The 20,877-nt window shown below is 43.4% G+C and overlaps 1 long non-coding RNA gene and 1 pseudogene across 7 annotated transcripts in view; one reads left to right on the top strand and one right to left on the bottom strand.

Annotated features, from left to right (window-relative positions):
* The window catches only part of LOC110199992 (uncharacterized), a 115,416-nt gene that overhangs the window by 84,190 nt on the left and 10,349 nt on the right, over nucleotides 1-20,877 (top strand). For 6 of the 7 annotated variants that reach the window (XR_002322136.2, XR_013483738.1, XR_013483736.1 and 3 more), the window contains one exon: nucleotides 1,089-1,273. This is a non-coding gene — a long non-coding RNA (uncharacterized LOC110199992). The remainder of the gene's footprint in view (nucleotides 1-1,088; nucleotides 1,274-20,877) is intronic. The other variant, XR_013483739.1, reaches the window with a different exon arrangement.
* Nucleotides 13,699-14,346, bottom strand: LOC110199986 (protein phosphatase inhibitor 2 pseudogene; annotated as a pseudogene).

The following is a 20,877-nucleotide window of genomic DNA, read 5'->3' as shown; positions in this document are numbered from 1 at the left end:
CTTAGAATTTATGTGTGGTTCAAACTCTGTTTAGCAAATGTTAATGACTTTAGGCATTCCTGGTGTTCCTGACCTCCAGTAAAGTTCTTCTCCAGTGATTTTTCATGGAAGTGACCTTAGTTTTAGCAGGAAGATCTGTGTTCAAATCCTACCCACCAGCAGTGTGGCCATAGGCAGGCAAGTTATTCAACTTCTGTGAGCCTCAGTTTCCTTATCTGTAAGAATAGGTATAATAATGCCAGTAGTACCTATCTCGCAGAGGTGGTGTGAGTTTCAAATGAGATTATGCACGTAAAACTCATTATAAACTTTAAAGCATTACTTAAAAATGTCAGTTATTTTTGTTATTAGACTAAGTGTGAAGAAGCTTATTAATAGGAGGTTGACCACCAGGTAATGATTTTTTTTTTTCAGCAATTGTAATTCATAAGACTATTTACTATAGGGACTCAGGAGGACCTGAGTTCAAATCCGACCTCAGACACATGACACTTACTAGTTGTGTGACCCTGGGCAAGTCACTTAACCCCAATTACCTCACCAAAAAAAAAAAAAAGGCAAAAAAGACCATTCACTATGATATGGTAGGGTTAAAATCTGTGTTGGTGAAAGAGTTGCTCACACTGGTAAAACTGTGGATCTTTTGCAATGTTGCAGAAATGTTCTTAAGGAACAGCAACAAGTCTACACACATATTGGGAGAAGATATAAGTTAATTTTTGTTCTGCCCCTCTTTAGTGTATTGTTGGACTCAGGCTGGGTTTACAGGCTATGTATGTTATATGTAAAAGGATGTTGAAATCATCCCACTCCATTTATCCCACCCATGATCAATTTGTTAGGAGACTTCCCAAGATGCAACATGAAGTCGGTTCAGATTGACTGAGGGATTTGGTTACACCCTCTGGGGTCTGTATAAAACCATCTTGTTAGTTGTAACCAATTTTTAATTGAATATAGAGCTAGGACAGAGTATTCCAGCTCAGCTCCCGAGAAGGAATCGGGGTGGGGGGGTAAGGGTGGGGCTCCTGGAGGAGCAGAGCTTTGGGTCTCAGCCTCAGTCTCCTCTTCTTATCTCCCTTGATCAGAGAAGGACCGTGTGAACTTTAGAGGTTGGAGGATTTTGGACTTACTGTCTCCTCATTGACATCCTAGCAGTACCCCCGGAAAAGTTAATAGCAATGTCTGCATCAGGAGCCAAGCACAGAATGAATGCAGAATCAAGGCTGTACGAGGAGCCCAGAAGAGGAACATCTTGAGAATTCCAGGAATTGTGAGTTGCCTATTTTCCACAGGTATTCTCTAAGTGTGAGTGCACTTTCCCCTGGACTTTGTATATACTTGTGAGAGAGTATGTCACAGACTTCTCAAGAAATTTTTTGTACCAGCTACTGTTACTATACCACCCTAGTAAGTGCCTGTTTCTTAAAGCTAATTAAGTCTGGTTTACTAATTGGTATTACCTGATAATCTTAAGGGGCAGCCAGCTGGTGGGGGGTCATGAGCTATATAGCATTAAAAGACACACCTCAACCCCTCAGGCCTAACTGTGCACCTGAGTAGGAGTTGGGATAGTATCTTTTGAGCCAGTGCTACAGATGCATGACCGTTGTATGTATGTGTATGTGTATTTCCTGAAAGACTCAGAGAATGCAGTTTTTGTCTCTTTCTAGTGACTCCTGTTATTCTTCTCAAACCTTTAAAACTGAGTGTGTTCCAAGGTTTAGTCCTCAGCTCTCTTCTTTCTTTCTATTCTTACCCTTGGCAATTTCATTCACTCCCAGGCCCCTCTGTACAGCTGATTTCCAAATCTGTTTCTCTAGGCTTGACTTCTCTCCCTGGCTTCTGACCTACATTTCCAAATGTCTACAGATTGTCTTTACCAAGATGTCCTGCTGGAACTTGGAGCTTAATATTTCCCAAATTGAATTTATTCTCTTTCCCTCAAAATGTGATCCTTCAGACTTCGTGGTGATTCTCAGGAACACCACCATTCACTTAGTCTCCAGTGTTGAACTTTGATTTTATCTTTGCCTTTGAGTCTGAGCCTTTACCTGACACATTCAATTAGTTACCAAGTCCTCTTGATGCTATCTCTGTAATTTCTGTGTATGGGATTCAGAGTTGAAGAGGCCTTAGAGATCATTGACTCTGATGACCTTATTTTACAGGGAAGGAAGCTGAGACCCAAAGCAGGGAAGTAACTTACCCAAGGTCAAGTAGCTAGTAAGTAGTAGAGCATGTACTTGAACTCAGGGCATCTGAATCCAAATTGCATGCTCATTTCTGCTCTTCTCTCTCTTATTGCCACCACCCTGGCACAGGCCCTCGTCACTTGCCGCCAGGACTATTCTAGCAGCTTCCCAGCTTCTCCCTTCGTGCTCTCTCCCTCTTCCAATCCAGTCTTCACAGCCCTGCCAGATTATTCTTCCTTATGGATGGATTGCTTCCCTATTGCCTCCCAATTACAGTTTATACTCCCCAACCTGGTATCCAAGTGCCACCTTCCCCCCCTCATCTGGCACCACACTACCTTTTAAGCATCAGAGCATATAACTTTACTCTGCATACTATACACACTGGGCAAATTAAGCCATGCTTTCTCATGTCTCTATTTGTTTATACTGTGCCCTGTGCCTGGAATGCCTCCCTCCCTTCACTGTCTTCTCTCCACTTAAGCTGTTGAAATCTAACCATCCTTTTAAGCCCATCTCTAATGATGCCCCCTCCATGAAGTATTCCCCTAGCCACCAGTCAGTAAAGATCTTTCCCCACTCAGACCTTAGGTAGCACTTTGTTTGAAACTGTCTTATGTCACCATATATTATTTTGTGTGATTGTTCTTTTCCACATGTTTTATCTCCTTGATTGATTTACAGGCTCTCTGGGGAGAGCAAGGATTGGAGTTTTTATATAAACTAAGTAGCACAGTGCTCTTTGATCCCGTAGATATAGAATAAATGTTTGTTGAGTTAAATCTCTAACCACCACCTCCCCTCCACTCTTTAGTCTGGTCCAAAAAGTAGGCTAAGCACTGCCAACTGTGACCTGGGCCTATAGGCTCAGGCAGCAGGATCCTTGCTAAGACCTCCAGGACATAGAACATGCTGCTAGTTCCCAAATGTAACCAAACAACAGGAAGCAAATGCCACTTGGGATTGAATAAGTATGATGATTGGTAGTATGTTTTCTAGGTGTCATGCAGGAAGTTCTGCCTTCATTTCTATTCTGAGTTTTTAATTTTCCAGATGTGTAAGCACTATCTTGTGACTACTGAAAGGGCTTGTCTCCTTTATTAGGGGCAGTGGCATAAGTTTAAATTCTGGGCCCCTAAGCCAAAATGTTGAAAGTGGCCTATGGTAACTGCCCCCAATTCTATATGTATTTTCAGTGGGCTTGGATCCAATGGAGACAAAAATGAGTTTGAATGGGATATAATTGCATTTTCATCATAAATCTACATTTGAGGCAATATAGGGTAATGTGATGGAAGTGAAAAGAGCCCTGGCAGAGGACTGGGATTTAAATCCTACCTTTGACACTTGCTATCAGTGTGGCCCTGGATAATAAGTCTCTTGGTCTCTATAGGTCTTAGTTTCCTTTCCTATAAAGTGAGGGAGTTGGACTGAATGGCCCTCCAGATCGATTTCTATCTCTGCATCTATGATGTCATCTCTCTTTGAAAACTGGATCTTGGGGCCCAAAGGCTGGCCTTGAATTCCCACTTGGCCACTTATCTCTGTGTCCTTGGCCCAATCACTATAGCTCACTAGGCTCAAGTTGCCTCCTCCAGAAATGAAGGGGTGTGTGTAGAAAGAGCTCTGGCTTTGGAGTGAGAGGAACTCAGGGGAAAGAGGAGGGAACCAAGAGGAAAGGGTGTTACATTTTTAACTTTAAACGCATTCCATATTTAATCGAATTTTCAGCTGTGTAAAATCTGCTACTACTGGAATGATGGGGTAAAATTAACTCTGCCACCTAAGAATTCATATAAATTGAGGTAAATCACCTCACTTCTCTGGGTCTTAGTGTCTTCATCTGTAAAATGAGGGGCTTGGACTAGATGTCCTCTGGGGTTTCTTTCAGTGAAATCTACTATCTGATGACAGCTCTTAAATACTATGTGTCCTATGATAAAGAGAATCAACTTTGAGATATGGGATGGGAGTGTGGGATGCTTGGGAGTGACCATTCGATATTGCTTAGCAGCAGCACAGGACACAGATGTAGAGGTGGTCAGAGTATAGCTGGTAACTAGAGAAGGGAGATGTGCCTCTTAGCAGGTTGGCTCTGAATTGCCTGAATATCACGGTCTGTCAAGTACATGCTATAAGTCATTGGAATCAGAAAACGGGGAGAATCCTAATATAAGGAAGCAGACAAAGGTGGGCTCCCTACCAGGTACGTGAGGAAGACAGAAATGGGAAGGAATTGTACTGAATCAAATATGGTTTAAAAAAATTGAACAGCTGAGTCTGTCTGACCCACCTGTAACCTCTGGTGAGACTGGGAATTTGGAGGGCTAAGCTAATCATTTGTCCACACTGTCTGGCACCTCCCATACGGAGGGCCACCAGGATGCCCAAGGAGGAGTGGACCAGTTCAGGAAAAGGCATAGGTCAAAGCCAATCAAAAGTAGGATTGAGCTTTTGAGAAGCCTCTGCACTGTCTGCCCAGGTGAGTCAGGGAGACCCATTCTCAGAACAAACCAACACAAATTGGCTGTATGTAATCAGTCCATGAAGACATTTCATTTCACTCATCAGGGCTTAGTGCAGTGCCTAGGACATTCAGAAGGCACTTAATAAATGCATGCTGACTGTCATTGATGGATGTATTGATTTGGTTGAAACGATTTCTAAAACTGAAGGACAAATTCCTGAACCAACTTCCTCAGTGACAACGATTGCTTCCCTCTAGGGCCCACTAAAGCCGAACGTTGGTGAGTAGAGGACTAAGAGTACTCCTTGAGGCCAGATAACGGGAACAGAAAAGGTTCCCAGGCAAGGGAGGGAAGGTTCCACCCCTCTGCCCAGGCAGTGACTTAATGATATTCTGGGAAGGGAAGAAGGAATGAATGACTTTCAAAATAGCAGGGAGCTCTGGAGAGCCCAAGATTTGGACACAATTTCCAAAGGGTACTTTTTCCCACTCAAGGAGATCATTATTTTTCCCATTTTCAGTGAGCTATTGCTCACTGTTAAGTGACAGCACTACACATTTCGATATATTATAAAGCACTAGACCATGTCTCCTGAACCAAGTCTGGCTTGTAGTGACTTGAGGATAATTGCACATTCATCATTTTACCACCAAAATATTAAAGGATAGCTTACTATTTCCACTCACCTGAATTAATCATTTACTTGGGTTTTACATTACCTAACTGTGTTTGAGTACCTGTGCGACTGAGTGTCAGCAGCACCATAATTCCTAAAGATTAAAACTCCCACAAATTCCTTTTAAAAAACTGCACCTTTTCTCATTACATATTTAATAACTGATTTTAACTTTAAGCTCATTCTACATAATACACATTACCAGGCTACACTATTTACAGAGGAAATTAGGTTTCTAAATCTCCCCCAATTTGGAAGACAGGGGCAAGAAGAGGTGATTTTCCAAATAGCTTTTTAACGTGTAGCTTCTGAGAATCCTAGCTTTAAGAGGATCACATAACCTTGCTAAAGAGCCCCACAATATTAACATTTCTGCTCCAAGAACTTTCTTTTCATCTGTTTCTGAAATAGAAGACCTTCTTCCATATATATTAATTTGTATATTTTCTTAAAACCTTAAGGAAAAACAAAACAAAATAAAAATAAAAGGAACCCTTAAGCACGAATGGGCACATGAGCTTCACTTAAACACCAAAAGACCAAGAAGATAAAACACTTCCACCCCAGCAAGACACACATACACACACACACACACACACACACACACACACACACACACACACACACAAAACGGCTCTGTTAAGTGACCTTTAAGAGGTACTCATAGGTATTCAAGCCAAATGTAGACACTTAAAAAAAAGGGAAAAAAAGCTGATAAACACTCCTCACTTCTACTCGACACAGACTGAAAGACATACAGACACACAGGTAAAGACACATGTTGTTGTAGTTCAGTTGCCTCTGACTCTTCGTGAGCCAATTTGGGGTTTTCTTGGCAAAGACACTGGAGTCATTTGCTCTTTCCTTCTCCAGTTCATTTCATTAGATGAGGAAACTGAGACAAACAGGGTTAAGTGACTTACCCAAGGTCACACAGCTAGTAAGTGTCTGGAACAGGATTTCAACTCAGGGGCTCTAGCTGCCCTATGAAAACACACACACACACACACATACACACACACACACACACACACACACACACACACACACACCCCACACGCCTATAATCACAGGTCCCTGGGCTCTGATAGGTGACCTCTACCTCCGATTAGCACCCATGCAACATTATCCTCATTTCTTTACTTTAGGAGAAAAAATATACAATAGCTTAAAATTTTTTTAATTAAAAAGGGGAGAAATATAGCTGGTAATATTTATTAGCAACCTGATATAAACTATTAAAAACTTTTTTTGATGTAGCAGGTTTATTAATTAGCACCCCCAATTCTTCAGAACTTTTTTTTTTAATTCTTCAGAACTTTTAAAATCTGCATAAGCAATGGTCTTATGAAACCTGCCCTTCTGACCTGGGGTTGTTACTGGGGATTTTAGGTGAAGCACTATATTACTCTACCACTGGGTACAAGTTAGGGAGAAGTCTCTTTAAACTTTGATGATGTGTTTAGTACTCCTATTTCAGTACCTTCTTAAGCTGGGGTGGTTTTGCCAGTAATTAATTTTCCTTTGTGACCTTCCTCAATTTTGGTAGGAAATTCGGGGTTTGGATGAGATGAACTCTAAGGGCAGCTTTAGAGGTTGTGTAAATACCCCTCATTTGAATTTTCATTGTCAAATGAGGTGTTCAGACTAGTTGTTCTTAAAAGTTTCTTTTGTGAGCCCGGCCAGCTAGCTCCCATCCCCTTGGAAGCTCTATTTCCCATGGCAACTGTGGGGGGACAGTTGGACCACGTCATCCAGAGCGAGTGGGGGGGATGGGATTGGATCAGATTATCTTCAAAAGCTTTAGGGCTGGGGGAGTTGGACCAGGTGATTTAAAAGTCTTCTGGGGTGGGTGGTACCAAAATGATGTCAAGGAAAGGGCCTCTGGGTGAGTCTGGCCAAGTCTCTCCCTTTCTGAGTTTCCTCTTGTTCCCTCCTCCAATTAAGGAAAGTTTTAACTGGTTGATTTTCTGAGAACTCTTACTTGTTAGTGCTTCTGAAGGTGATAACCCCAGATTATCTTCAGAAGTCTTGGGGAGGATTGGACCAGATGGTTTAAAAGTCTGGGGCGGGGTTGTACCAAAATGACTTTTAAATAGGGGCTTCTGTGTTTATTTGAGCAAGTCTCTCTCCCCCCTTTCTGGGACTCCTAAAGTGCTCCCCCCAAGAGGATTTGACCTAGTTGATTCTCTAAGAGTCTCTATCTTGGCTTCTGGGGTGGCAGTGGGGGTTGGACCAAATTATCTTCAAAAAAACTTGGGGGGGTTAACACCAGATAATTTCAAAGGGTTCTGGTGGGGGGAGGGTTGTGCCAAGATGATCTCTAGGTAGGATCTTCTGTGTGAGTTTAGGAAGAGTGTGTGTGTGTGTGTGTGTGTGTGTGTGTGTGTGTGTGTGTGTGTGTGTGTGTGTAGTTTGAACAAGCTGATTCTTTAAGATCTCTCATTGGTTTGTTTGGAGGGGGGAGGTTTGGACCAGATGATATCCATAAGTCTTGGGGGAGATTGGACCAGATGATCTCCAAAAGTCTGGGGAGCGGTTGGATCAGATGATCTCCAGAAGTCTAGGGAGGGGGTTGGATCAGATGATCTCCAGAAGTCTAGGGGGGGGTGTTGCACCAAATGAGGTCCAGAAGCGGGGGAGGAGTTGAACCAGATGATGTCCAAAAGTCTGGGGGGGTGGGGTTGGACGAGATGATCTTCAAAAGTCTTGGGGGGGGGTTGGACCAGAAGATTTCAAAGGACTTTGGTGAGAAGAGGTTTGTACCAAGATGATCTCCAGGTAAGGGCTTCTGTGTCACTTCAGACAAGTCTTTTCCTCCTCAGGTTCTCCATCCCCCCCTTAACCCCCGATTTGAACTGGTTTATTTTCTAAGAGCCCTCCTATTGTTTGGGCTTCTTGGGGAGGGTAGTTTGGGTGAGATTATCTTCAAAATGTATGTGGGGGGGGAACTTGGACCAAATGATTTCAAACGGCTGGGGTGGGGGGGAACATGTATGTGTTACCAAGACAACAACACTGACCTCTAGGTGTAAGCTTCTTTTTGATTTATTATTCTCTCCCAGATTTCTGGCCTTGTTCAGTGGCCACCCCCACCAAATGAGCATTTAAAATAGTTTATTCTCTAAGAGCTTCCCTTCGTTTTATTTTTTCTTTTGGTGGGGGTGGGGGAGATGGACTAGCTTATCTTTAAAAGGCTTGTATGGGGGAATTGGACTAGATGATTTCAAAGGGATTCTGGGATGGAGGTACCAAGATGATCTCTAGGTAGGGTTGTTTTGTGAGTTTGAACAAGTTTCTCCCCTTTTTGGGGCCTCTTCAGTTTCTTTCCCAACCTCCTCCAGGGTTTGAACTTGTAGATTCTCTAAGAACCCTCTTTTGTTTGTGCTTTCTTCAAAAACCTAAGGGGTGTTGAGAGGAGTTGGACCAAATGATTTCAAGGGAAGGGGTTGTAGCATGAAGAGCCCTAAGTAGGGATTTCTGTGTCAACCTGGACAAGTCTCTCCCCTCTCCCATTTTCCATATCTCTTCATGTTCTTCACTCTCACCTCCCTTTGAATTAGTTGATTTTCTAAGGCACTCCTGTTATTTGGGCTTCTAGGGGAGAGGGGTTGGAACAGATTATTTTTAAAAAGCTGGGGTGGGGTTTGGACCAAATGATTTGAAAACACTCTGAGGAGAGTACCAAGGACTCTAGTTGGGGCTTCTGGGTCAGTTTGGATAAGAGAATTTCTGGGCCTCCTCAGGTCCCCCCCCCAACTAGTTGATTTTCTTTTCTTTTCTTTTTTTTAGGCAGTTGGGGTTACTTGCCTAGGGGCACACAGCTAGTAAGTGTCAAGTGTTTGGTGGAAGGTGGAATTTGAACTCAGGTCCTCCTGACTTCAGGGCCTGGGCTCTATCCCACTTCGACACCTAGCTGCCCCCGAACTGGTTGATTTTTTAAGAGCCCCCTTATCGTTTGGGCTTTTGGAGAAAGGAGTTTGGACCAGATTATTTTCCAAAGGCTTGTGGGGGGAGTTGGACCTGATGATTTCAAAGGGCTTGGGGGGGGGGTGTTATATGTTACCAAGACAACCACAGTGACCTCTAGGTAGTTTGAGTTTTCGTTCTCCTCTCGAAGATTTCTGGCCTTTTCTCTCCCCCAAAGGGCATTTCAAGTTGTTGATTCTACAAGAGATTCTCTTTTGGGGGGCAAGGAATGGACTATCTTCAAAAGGCTTGGGGGGGATTGGACCAGATGATGTTAAAGGGATTGGGGGGACTTTGTACCAAGTTGTTCTCTAGATCTGGTATTTTGGTGAGTTCAGGCAAGTCTCTCTTCCTTTAGGGGCCTCCTTAGGGTCTTCTCTCCTCCTTGCCCCCCTCCCCATTTTGAACTGGTTGATTCTCTAAGAACCTCTTTTCATTGGTGCTGTTTGGGAGGGGGAATTGGGCCAGATTGTCTTCAAAAAATTTTTTTTGGGGCTGTTGGGCCACTTGATTTAAAAGTCTTCTGGAGGGGTACCAAGATGACTTCTAGACAGGAGCTTCTGTGGCAATTTGGTTAAGTCTCTCCCCTCTCTCTGGGCCTCCTCTTCTAAGAGGCCTGCTATCTTTTGGGCATCTAGGAGAGGGAGGTTTGGATCAGATTATCTTCAAAAGGCTGGGGGAGAAGTTGGACCAGGTGATATCAGAAGGCCTGGAGGGGGCATATATTACTAAGACAATCACACTGACCTCTAGCTAGAGACTTCTGTTTGAATTTGTGCTAGTCTCTTCCAATTCCTGGTCTTACTTTAGTGTCTCCCCCCCTCAAATGAGGGGGATTTCAAATAGCTGTTTTTCTAAGAGCCTCTTTTTTTGGGGGGAGATAGACTAGATTGTCTTCAGAAAGGCTGTGTGTGTGTGTGGGGGGGGGGATTGGACCAGATGATTTTAAAGGGATTTGAGGGGGGAATTAATAAAATGACCTTTAGGTAGGGTTTTTTTTGTGGGGGAGGGGGGTGTGGGTTGTGGGGTGGAGAGTCTCTCCTGCTTTCTGGGCCTTGCCTCAGGTTCTTCCCCCACCCCCATCCCTATTAGTAGTCTTCTGGGGTCGGAGTATCCCAGGATGACCTCTAGGTAGAGGCTTCTGTGTGAATTTGGGGGAGTCTCTTTTCTCTTTCTGGGCTTTTCTGAGAGGTTCTTCTAGCCCTTTCCCCCATGAGAAGGGTTGGAAGTAGTGGAATTTGTAAAAACCCCTGTTTGGGCTTCTGGAGGTGTAACACATTACCTTTAAAAAGACCAGATATCAGGGAGCTAGGTGGCCCAGTGGATAGAGCACCTGCCCTGAAGTTAGGAGGACCTGAGTTCAAATTCAGCCTCAGACCAAACACTTGACACTTACTAGCTGTGTGCCCCTGGGCAAGTCACTTAACCCCAATTGCCCCCCCCCAAAAGACCAGATCATTTCAAAGGGAGGTGGAAGTGGGGAAGTGTACCAAGCTGATATTTAATGCGGTCTTCTTGTGAATTTGGGATTTTCTCTCCCATTTCTGGGCCTCCTCAGGTACTTCCTTCCCTCCCCTCTCCCTCCAGCAGGATTTGAATTGGTTGATTCTCTAAAAACCTCCATTTGTTTGTGCTTCTGGGGAGGATCGGTCCAGATCATCTTCAGAAGTCTTGGGGGGGGGTTGTACTAAGATGACCTCTAACTAGGGGCTTCAGCGATTGTTTGGGCAAGTCCCTTCCCCCCATTCTGGGGCTTCTAAGGGGCTTTCTCCCTTCCCCCAAGAGAGTTTGAGCTAGTTGATTTTTAGAACCTCTGTTTAGGTTGTTTTGGTGGGGAATGTTGGACCAGATTATTTTCAAAAACCCTGTGGGGAGGGTTGTTGGACGAGATGATTTAAAGGTGGAGGTGGGAAGGGAGTTTATCCCAAGATGACCTCTAGGTAGGGTCTTCTATATTAATTTGAGCACATTCCTCCTGTATTTCAGGGCTTCTCTTCAACTGTCTCCCCTCCATTCCCCCATGAGGGTCTGAACTAGTTGATTTTGTAAGAGTCCCTGTTTGATTGGGCTTCTGTGGGGGATCAGAATGGACCATATTTAAAAGGCTTGTGGGGGGAGTTGGACCAGATGTTTTTAACTGGATTTTTGGAGGGGAGAAGTGTGCCAGGATAACTTCTAGGTAGGGTTTTTTATGAGTTGGGGCAAATCTCTTTTTCATTTCTGGGCCTCCTTGATTTCTCCGCAGCCCTATCTCCATCAGTGAGGAGGGTTTCAACTAGCTGAATCTGTAAAAGCCCTTGTTGGGATGGACTTCTGGGAGACGTGAAGCATTGGACCAGATTATAAAAAAAGGCTTCGGGGGGGGGATGGACCAGATGATTTTAAAGGGGGGGGATACTGGTTACTAAGAGGATCAAGGTGACCTCTAAGGGTCTCCCTAGTCGATGAGGGTGGTTTTAACTAATTGATTCTTTAAGAATTCCTGTTTTTGTTTCTGGGTTTTTTTTTTTTTTACTTCTGGGGATGGAGGTTGGAGCAGATTATCTTCAAAAGGCTAGAGGAGGTTATTGGACCAGATGATTTAAAAGTCTTCTGGGGGGAGTGTCCTCAAATGACCTCTAGGTGGGGACTTCTGTGTGAGTTTAGGGAAGTCTCTTTCCCCTTTATTGGCCTCCCTGACAGGTTCTTCCCCTTTGCTGCCCCTGCCCCCCAATTCCTTCCAGTCTGGATTGTTTGAACAAGTTGATTTTCCAAGAGTCCCTGTTTGTGCATCTGTCGGGTAGGGTGTGGGGGGGTGGGATTGAATCAGATAATTTAAGTCTTTGGGGGGGGGATTACCAAAATGACCTCTAGGTAGGGGCTTTTGTTTGAGTTTGAGCAAGCTGATCCCTGCTTTTGGTCCTCCTTCTCCCCCAAATCTCTAGTCCCTAAGGGCGGTTTGAGCTAGTTGATTCTGTTAAGAGCCCCAGCTTATATGGACTTCTTTGGAGGGGAGGGAGGGATCAAATTGTCTTCAAAAGGCTTACAGTTGTGGGGGTTAGATCAGATGATTTCGAAGTTATTCTGGGGACAGTGGCACCAAATGATCTCTGGGTAGTTTTTTGGTGAGTTTGGCAAGTTGCCCTCTCCTTTCTAACCCTCTTTAGGTATTTCCATGCCCTTCCCCTCCCTCCTCCTCCAATGAGAAGGTTTTGAACTAGTTCATTGTTGAAGAGCTTACCCTTTTCACTTGAGCTTCTGGGGTGAGTTGGACCAGATTATCTTCAAAAGGCTCGTGGGGAGGAATTGAGAGTTGGAGTAGCTGATTTTAAAGGGCTGGGGTGGGTGGGTGGTGGTTACCAAGATGACCAGTGACCTCTAGGTAAGGGCTTCTGTTTGAGTTTGGGCCTCCTTTCTGTGCCTCCTCAGGTTCTTCCCCCCACCCCACCCCCCCCATGAAGGGTTGAATCCAGTTGATTAACTAATTGATTCTCTGTAGGACCCCTGTTTATTTGGCCGGAGGTAGGGGGGGGAGGCTTAGGGTGTAGTTGGACCAGAAGATTTCAAAGGGCTTCTGGGGAGGATCATTACCAAGATGAAATGGTGTTAACCAAGTGGTTTCTGTTTGAGTTTGAGCAAGTCTTTCTTCCCCTTCCAGGCCTGCATGTCAGGTTCTTCTCCCTCCTCCCCAATGTCCAATGAGGGTTTTAACTGGTTGATTCCCTTAGAGCCTCTGTTTGTTCTTGGGGGCAGGGGGGGAGTGGGTGGAGGGTTGGACCAGATTATCTTCAGCAGCCTTGAGAGGCAATTGGACCTGATGATTTAAGAGTCTTCTGTAGGGGGAAGGGGAAGTGTACTGAGATGACCTCTAGGTGGGGAATTCTCTGTGAGTTTGGGAAAGTCTCTTCTTTCTGGACTTCTTAGGTTCTCCCCTCCTCACCGATGACTAGAGTGAACTAGTTTAAACCCTCCTCCTTTACTGGTCGTGGGGGTGTGGGGAGAGGTTGGACCACAGCATTTTCAAATGCTTGGGGGGGGGTAGTTGGACCATCAAATTTCAAAGGGCATGGGGAGGGTGTTACCAAGAGGACCACAATGACTGCTAGTTAGGGCCTTTTGTTTGAGTTTGGCCAAGTCCCTCCCAGCTCACTTGGCATCCTCAGGTTTTTTCCTCCTCTTCACCCTGCCCCCTCCTCAGATGAGGACAGTTTGAACTAGTTGATTCCCTGTAAGTTGGGGCAAACACAAAATCTTTCTTCTCTTTCCAGTATCTCGTGAGGGGTGGGGGGCCCCTGGCCTAGGTGCTCTAATACTGTTATTCGGTCCTAGAGTACAAAAAGGAGGTAAGCAAGGACAATGCAGAGAATATGACACTGTATTATGGCAAAAGGTTTTAGAGGGGACAAAGCCATCACAGCTTACTGATATCATAGTCTTCATTGTCCTCAGCAAGCATTTCACTCTCTGATGCCTCGGCTGCTGTGCTTTCCATCTCAGAGGCCTCTTCTTGCATCTCCTGGTCTTGTGGTGCTTCCTCCTCCGTGTTCCCGAGGACCTCCCTGGAGATGAGTTGCTGGGCAAACTTGATGTTCAGGCCCTCACTGTAATGGACCTTCCTCTTTAATTTGAACTGCCTCCTGAGATCCTCTTCCTCTTCACTGCTCTCACTCCAGTGCACTAGAAACTTGGGTTCCTTGCCCTTGGCTACTGGCAGCCTCTGGGTCAAGAGATCAAGAACTATGGTTCCCGTGATTTCCGAGTTGCTGATGGATTTGTCTTCTGTGTCTCTGATGGTGGAGTGGTAGGGTGAATCGAATTTGTCGATATTCATGAGCCTGTACTTCTTATCTTCCGGGTGGTAAGTGGCCACGATGCTCATTTCATCCCACTTCTGGGACTTCTTGCTGAGCTCCTCGCCACTACCGGTGCCGGCGCCCACTTCAGTACTTGGGCCTGGAGTCACAGAGGGCTCGGTAATTGTCAAGACCGAGCTGTCGATGCTACCCTTCTTCTTCAAGATCCCTTTGATGGGTCTGTGGGAAGTTGTAGAGGCTGCCATTGGTTCAAGTTGGATAGACGGTAGTTGAGAAGAGGGGTGGATGACTGAAGGAGGCAAGGGGCCCTAGAGTTGGTTGGTGGTGACAGGGATTAAGGTAGTGGCTGGGCTAAGGCAGTGGAGGGTCTGGCTAGAGGCTTTGGCTACTCAGGCCTCTGGGTACCTGGTCCTTGTATACAACCCTGTTTTTAGCGGTGACTTTTCCCGAGCAGGCCTGAGGCTATAAGGTGGTAAGCTGGGATTTCTTTTCTGGGCAACTGGTTGATTCCCCACTACGTGCCTCATGAATGATTTCTGTTGCCATCCTCCCCCAACGCCCTTGGGAAGTTATGTTTTGGAGGAGCAATGACTACATAACGAGCACACACTGGCTTGTGGGCAACTGCGTCACAGGCCTCCCTTTGTGACTTCAGCAGGGGTTGCATGGCTGAAGAAGGCCTGGAGCCACTGACCCACAGCTGTACCTTTTCTGGATAATAAATAAGGCTGCTGGGAGGCCCTGCCCAGAAGCAGCTGCCTCTTTTGAGATCACCTGGGCTATCTTTTATTTGAGACTTGAATCATGCTGTTGATACTGACTAACTAGCTTTGTAACCATGGGCAACTCTACACCTCTGTGGCCTGTTTTCATCACTTCTTAAATAGGGAAAAAATACTAAGGGTTGTCTCACAATCAAATGATATATCTCAAGCGCTTTGTATCCCTTAATGTGCTAAATGAATGCTAGCTGTTTTTATTTGTATTGTTTGGAAATGAGAAATCCCAAAGAGAAAGGTCTGAAGGGGGACAAAAAATTACTTTTCCGAGTAACTGAGTACATAGAGCATCTTCAGCATTGTAATAGAAACATGCTTAATTTACATCCTTTCTGATCATCTTCTGCTCTGTGGTTTAATCTTTTACCTTATTCACCTTTCACTTTAGTTTCCTTTTGGTCCCAGCATTGGTGAAAGGAACTCCCAGGGTAGAAATTTCTCCACCTACCTATAACTTGCCTTGGGAGAATTGCCTTGGGACACTGAGAGGTAAACTGGTTGGCCTAGGGTCGCACAACACAGCCACTCAGCATCTGTTGGAAGTAGGGCTTTGGTTCTCAGGTTTCCTGAGTTAGGGCCCACCCTCTCTCTTTCTTCTGCTTCCATGTTGCCCACTCTCCCTTGAGTTATATGTATTCAACATACATCGCTGGGCTATCACTGGGCGTTATTTCTTGAAGTATTGATTCTTCGTAAAAATCCCTGGGATCTTAGTAGCTTTGGGAGATAGCAAGAAGTTAAAAAGAAAGGATTTTTATCCTTGGAGTTATTTGCAAGCTAGGGAACCAATTTCATCATAATCCAATGTGAACAGGCAGAGCAGCCTGGAAACTTGCCTTTCTTTGCCCATTTTCTCTGCCTTCTTTGTTGACAGAAGAGTTGGTGAGGAGAGAAACCCCAACCCCATTCCTTCTGCTGGGCCCTGCTCTCCTGGTTCCTTACAGATGCATATGCTATGAATCCTGATGTATAAGAAGGTCATGCAATATTGGAATAATCGATTTAGAGCCAGAAGAGATCTTAGAGACTGCTTAGTACAGCAGATCTCAAACTTCTGGTCTCAAGCCCCCTTTACAATCTTACAGATTATTGAGGACCCCAAAGAGCTTTTGTTTATTTGTTTATTTATCTATTTGTTTATTATCTATCCATACAGGTTGTCCCCAAAACTTTTGGGATACTCTGATTTACTGCATTAGAAATTAAAGTGACAGATTTTAAAAAATATTCTTTTATTAATTCATTTAAAAATAACAATGAAACTCATTACATGTTAACATTTTCTATGGAAAAAAAAACTGTATTCCATAGCAAAAAAAACCCCAAACACCATTTAGCAAGAAGAATGGCCTTGCTTTACATTTGTGTTATATCAATTGCAGGTTATTTTTATGTCATCGGTGCAGATATCAATAGGATGTTCCCATGGATTCAAAAAAGTTATTCAACATTTTGAATATTTCAGCACCACTTGTGTTTGTAGTCAAGCATTCACATAAAAGAAGCTGCAGTAGATAGAGCACTGGGCCTGGAGCCAGGAAGACCTGAGTTCAAATGTGGTCTCAGACACTTAGTAGCTCTGTGACCCTGGGCAAGTCACTTAACCATGTTTACATCAGTTTCCTCATCTGTAAAATGAGCTGGAGAAGGAACTGGCAAACCACCCCAGTATCTTTGCCAAGAAAACCACAAATGGAGTCACAAAGAATTGGACACAATTGAAACAACAAAATCCAGTATTGTTTGTGTTGATGAAACAAGATGACATGTGTAACATACTTTGCAAACCTTAATGTGGTAATCAAATGTTGGCTATAATTATTGTTACTGTTATATAGTCCTAGCTATTGCTTCTCAAAGGTATCTAGATATGCAGTTTAGATTGAAGTTATTATTTTTTGAACTCTGATTTGTACGATAATTCTAAGTACTGGCCCTTCCTAGGTCACCTAGGTATGAAGACTTGTCCCTGTACAGTAGTTTGTGTTACACACCCTGGATTTTGTGGCTTTTTGAGTCTCTCTGAACTCTTGACAAGTTTCATTTGTATACCAGTATTTTACTTTTTTACTACAGAAATCAGTATCCTCTTAGCAGTGTTCACGAGGATCAACTGCAGAAATTAAATTGATCCTACATCCTAACTGATATTTGAGTATGCCCCCATATCTTGGCCCTGCTACTTAACACATGGAAGTATCAGGCAGTCATTCAGTCCACAAACATTTATTAAATGCCTGCTTTGTCCTAGGCACTGGAAGTTCAAATGAATGAAGGAAACAGTCACTTCCCTCAGGGAGCTTCCATTTAATAGGGGAAGATAACGTGTACATAGACAAGTATATACCCAGTAATTTTGAGGGGGAGGCCCTAGCAGCTGGAGGGTGGCTACTGGAGTAGATCAAGGAAGGTTTATGATAGGAGGTAGGTGGTGCTTGAACTATGAAAGATAATCAGAATTTTAAGAAGCTGACATTAGGAAGAAGTGTTGTACTAGGAATGGCAGCAAGAAAGCTACTTTGGCTGGCCTGGAAAGTGGAGGAGTGATGTATAAGAAGGCTGAAAAGATAGGTTGGAACTGGGTTGTGAAAAGCAATTCACATTTGACCATGGAGGTAATAGGGAGCCACTTAAGTTAGAGTATGGGAGTGGCATGACATGATCAGACAAACATTTTAGGACTCTTACTTTGGCAACTATGTGGGAATTGGGGTGGAGAAGAGAAAGATGAGCCAGGGAGACCAATTAGGAGGCTGTTGCCAGGTGAGAGGTGATAAGTACACCATCTAGGCCAGTTGCTTAACCCCTCTGGGACTTAATTTAGAATTGTAGATTTGGAACTAGAAGAAAGCCCAAAGGTCATCTAATTGAGCCTGTCATTTTATTTATGAGTAAACTGGGGTACAAAGAGGTCAAATGTCATCTAGTTGAACCCCCCCCCCGAATTTTACATATGAGTAAACTGAGGCAAGAGAGGTTAAATCATGTGCCCAAGATCACAGAGTTAGTAAGTGAAAGATCTGGAATTTAAACCCAGGTCCTTTGATTTCAAATCCAGGACTGCTTCTATTTTGGTGTGTAAAATATGGGGGTTGGACTAGATAATAGATATCTAGCCCTAAGTCCTATGATCACAGATAGGATCATATGTTCTATGACATATAATGTCATTGTATGTTTCACATGTCTGCAGACAAGCAGGAGAATGACTTTTACCTGTATTATCTGAATGTGATTATTTTATTCTTTGTGTATAGCATCCCTATGAAATGATTATGTGTGATTGTAGTGTTCTTTAGTTGAAAATTTTTGGGGGGGGGCTATGATAGAAAATTTACATAAAATAACATCTTTAGGTTCCTATTGTAGAATTTTCATCTTTGCAGTATTTATAGAATACTTCTATGTGATTTCAGCATTTTCCAAGGTGGGTACTATCAGAATGCAGAATTTTCTGAGTTGTGTAAAAGACACCATCCAAGACATGTATGACTAGAAAAGAAGGTGGGCCAGCCATATATTGATCAATAACATATGGAGAGTCTTGAGCATCACACTCATACGGTACATTGGATGGGTCTTCAATAGAAGCTTTTTGGAAGGACATGGATAAAAACACATGTATATGTTGCATTCTGCACCCATGGAGGGAGTGCCCACACCTTTGAGATCACACATCCATGTCAATGCAAATATCTTTTGAATAATTAAAAATTTTTTTTTTGTTTTCCTCTCAAATTGACCTCTTTTGTATGACTTGGCCTCCAGCATAGCACCTCCCTTCCGGAATTGTCAGTGTCCTTGGCTTCCTGGTTCTCTTACTGAGGCCCATCCCCATTTGTGCAAAGCAATACTTGTTGGGGTACTATAGGAATTTAAATTATAGAAATAAATGCTCTTTGAATTAAATTGTAGTACTATGATTTTCCTCTAGTGTAATAGAGATTTTCTTTTCTTTCAATAACACTTCCTTTCAGTACCTTTTGGCCAGCTGTTTTGTCCATGGGGAATTAGAGTCAGCCTTTCACACTGCTCAGTGAGAGGATTTTTCTGTGCTTCTTGGTGGTGGGATTGAAGCTCCTAGAAGTGTGATATCCCTGAAATGTAATACACGTCCTTTTAGGTAACAGGTTCCACTGACATAAAAGTTACATTTGTAGAAAGTATAAATTTAATGAAAGTGTTTCCAATTATTGGTTAGAGAATTCACCTCTTTACGCCTTTTGGTCAAGCTAGTCTTTTAATGCAAGGGTTTGTAGACTGTATACCTGTCCATTCCCTATTTTTGTACTGTTCCCTGCTAAGAATGGTTTTTACATTTTAAAATACAGTTTTATTGTATCTAAACATGTAAAAACCATTCTTAGCTCTCAAGCTATACAACAGACCACCACCATTAAATTTGGCTTTGGAGAGGAAGTTTGCTGACCCTTGTTTTAAGCTATAAATTAGCCACCTACCTTCAGAGGTAGTGTGATATAGTGGAAAGAGTGCTGGAACTCAGTTTCCTTATTTGTCAAATGAGAGGGTTGGACTAGATACCTCTAGAAACCCTTTCAGTTCCGTTTATGATCAGGTACCTCTCTTTTTACAAGATCATACTGTGTTAAGATTTGCTTTTACAGCATTGTCTCATTGCTCAAAGGTGTCCATCTTTGATTTTTTAAATGTTTTCCTGATTTTTCGTTATACTGGGCTAGGGAAGGATGTTTGGGAGGTCAGAAAATGAAGGGTGGTACACAGGAAAGCTCCCAAAGTCCTCTGAAACCCAGGCAGGGAAAGAGACGGGTCAGAGGGTGCTTCCTATAAAGTCTGTTATAAAACCTCCAGGCCAGGAATTTGCTCCATTTTCCCCAGTAGGCTGGAGTCTGTAGCTTTCACTAGAAATGGTTTAGTCATTAAGAAACAATGGCTGTATATTGGTCTATTTTAGCAGCTGTCCTTCGAGAAAATCTGTGTAGACATTAAATCATATTTTGAATGCACTAAGGGAGCTCACTACTTGAGATTTTTGCATTTATGCTGTTAAGAGATCCAGTCAAGCTCCAATTTGCATTTCTGTCACTAACTCTAAGCTTAATTACTTTAGCTCATGATGTTTTGGAGTTGGAAGGGACTTTGGAGATCACCTACTCCTATTCCTTCATTTTCCAGAGGAGGAAATTGAGGCCCAGAAGGTTAAATAACTTGACCAAAAGCAAACAAGTTAGTGTCAGAAACAGACCTAGAACTCCGAGGCGGCAGGTACAATGGGATGAGTGAAAAAGCATTTATCCAGTGTTTACTATGTGCTAAGCACTGGGTATATAAATAGAGAACCAGGACAGTTCCTGTCCTCAAGGAGCTCATATTGTAATAGAGAGAGACAAGACATATGGGAAGTTTCAACTGCAAGTTCAATGGGAAAAGGCCTAGTGGTCCTTAGAAAGCAGATACTAAACTTCTTATTCTGTCTCTGTAGTCTTTAACCTCTCCCAATCTACTGGCTGCTTCCCTGCTGCTTTTAACGATGCCTATGTCCCCCTCAACCTTAAAAAACTCTCACTTGATCAGACATCTCCACTACTGTCCTCCTACATCTCTCCTCCTTTTCATGGCTAAACACTTTGAGAATGCTATCTACAATCAATGCTTCTACTTTCCTCTCATTTGATTCGAAACCCTCAGCATTCTTCTGTCTGGCATTCAGCTAAAATTATTCTCTACTAAAGTTACCAATGATCTCTTAATGACCAAATCTAATGACTGTTTCTCAATCTTTCTTCTTGACCTCTCTCTAGCCTTTGAAACTGTTGATCACTCTCTTGTGGATACTTGCTCCTCTCTAGGTTTTCATAATACTACTCTCTCCAGGTTCTCCTACCTATACGACCACTCCTTCTTCATCTCCTTTGTTGGATCTTCATCCAGGTCATTCCCACTAACTGTGTCTGTCCTTGGCCCTCTTCTCTTCTCCCTCAATACCAAGGATTTTTAACCCTTTTTGTGTCATGGATC

This window comes from Phascolarctos cinereus, unplaced genomic scaffold (genome assembly GCF_003287225.1).
Source record: "Phascolarctos cinereus isolate Bilbo 61053 unplaced genomic scaffold, phaCin_HiC Scaffold_8;HRSCAF=390, whole genome shotgun sequence".
In the NCBI taxonomy this organism is placed as follows: domain Eukaryota; kingdom Metazoa; phylum Chordata; class Mammalia; order Diprotodontia; family Phascolarctidae; genus Phascolarctos; species Phascolarctos cinereus.
Note: the sequence above shows the minus strand (reverse complement) of the source record. Positions and strands in the feature narration are given on the sequence as shown.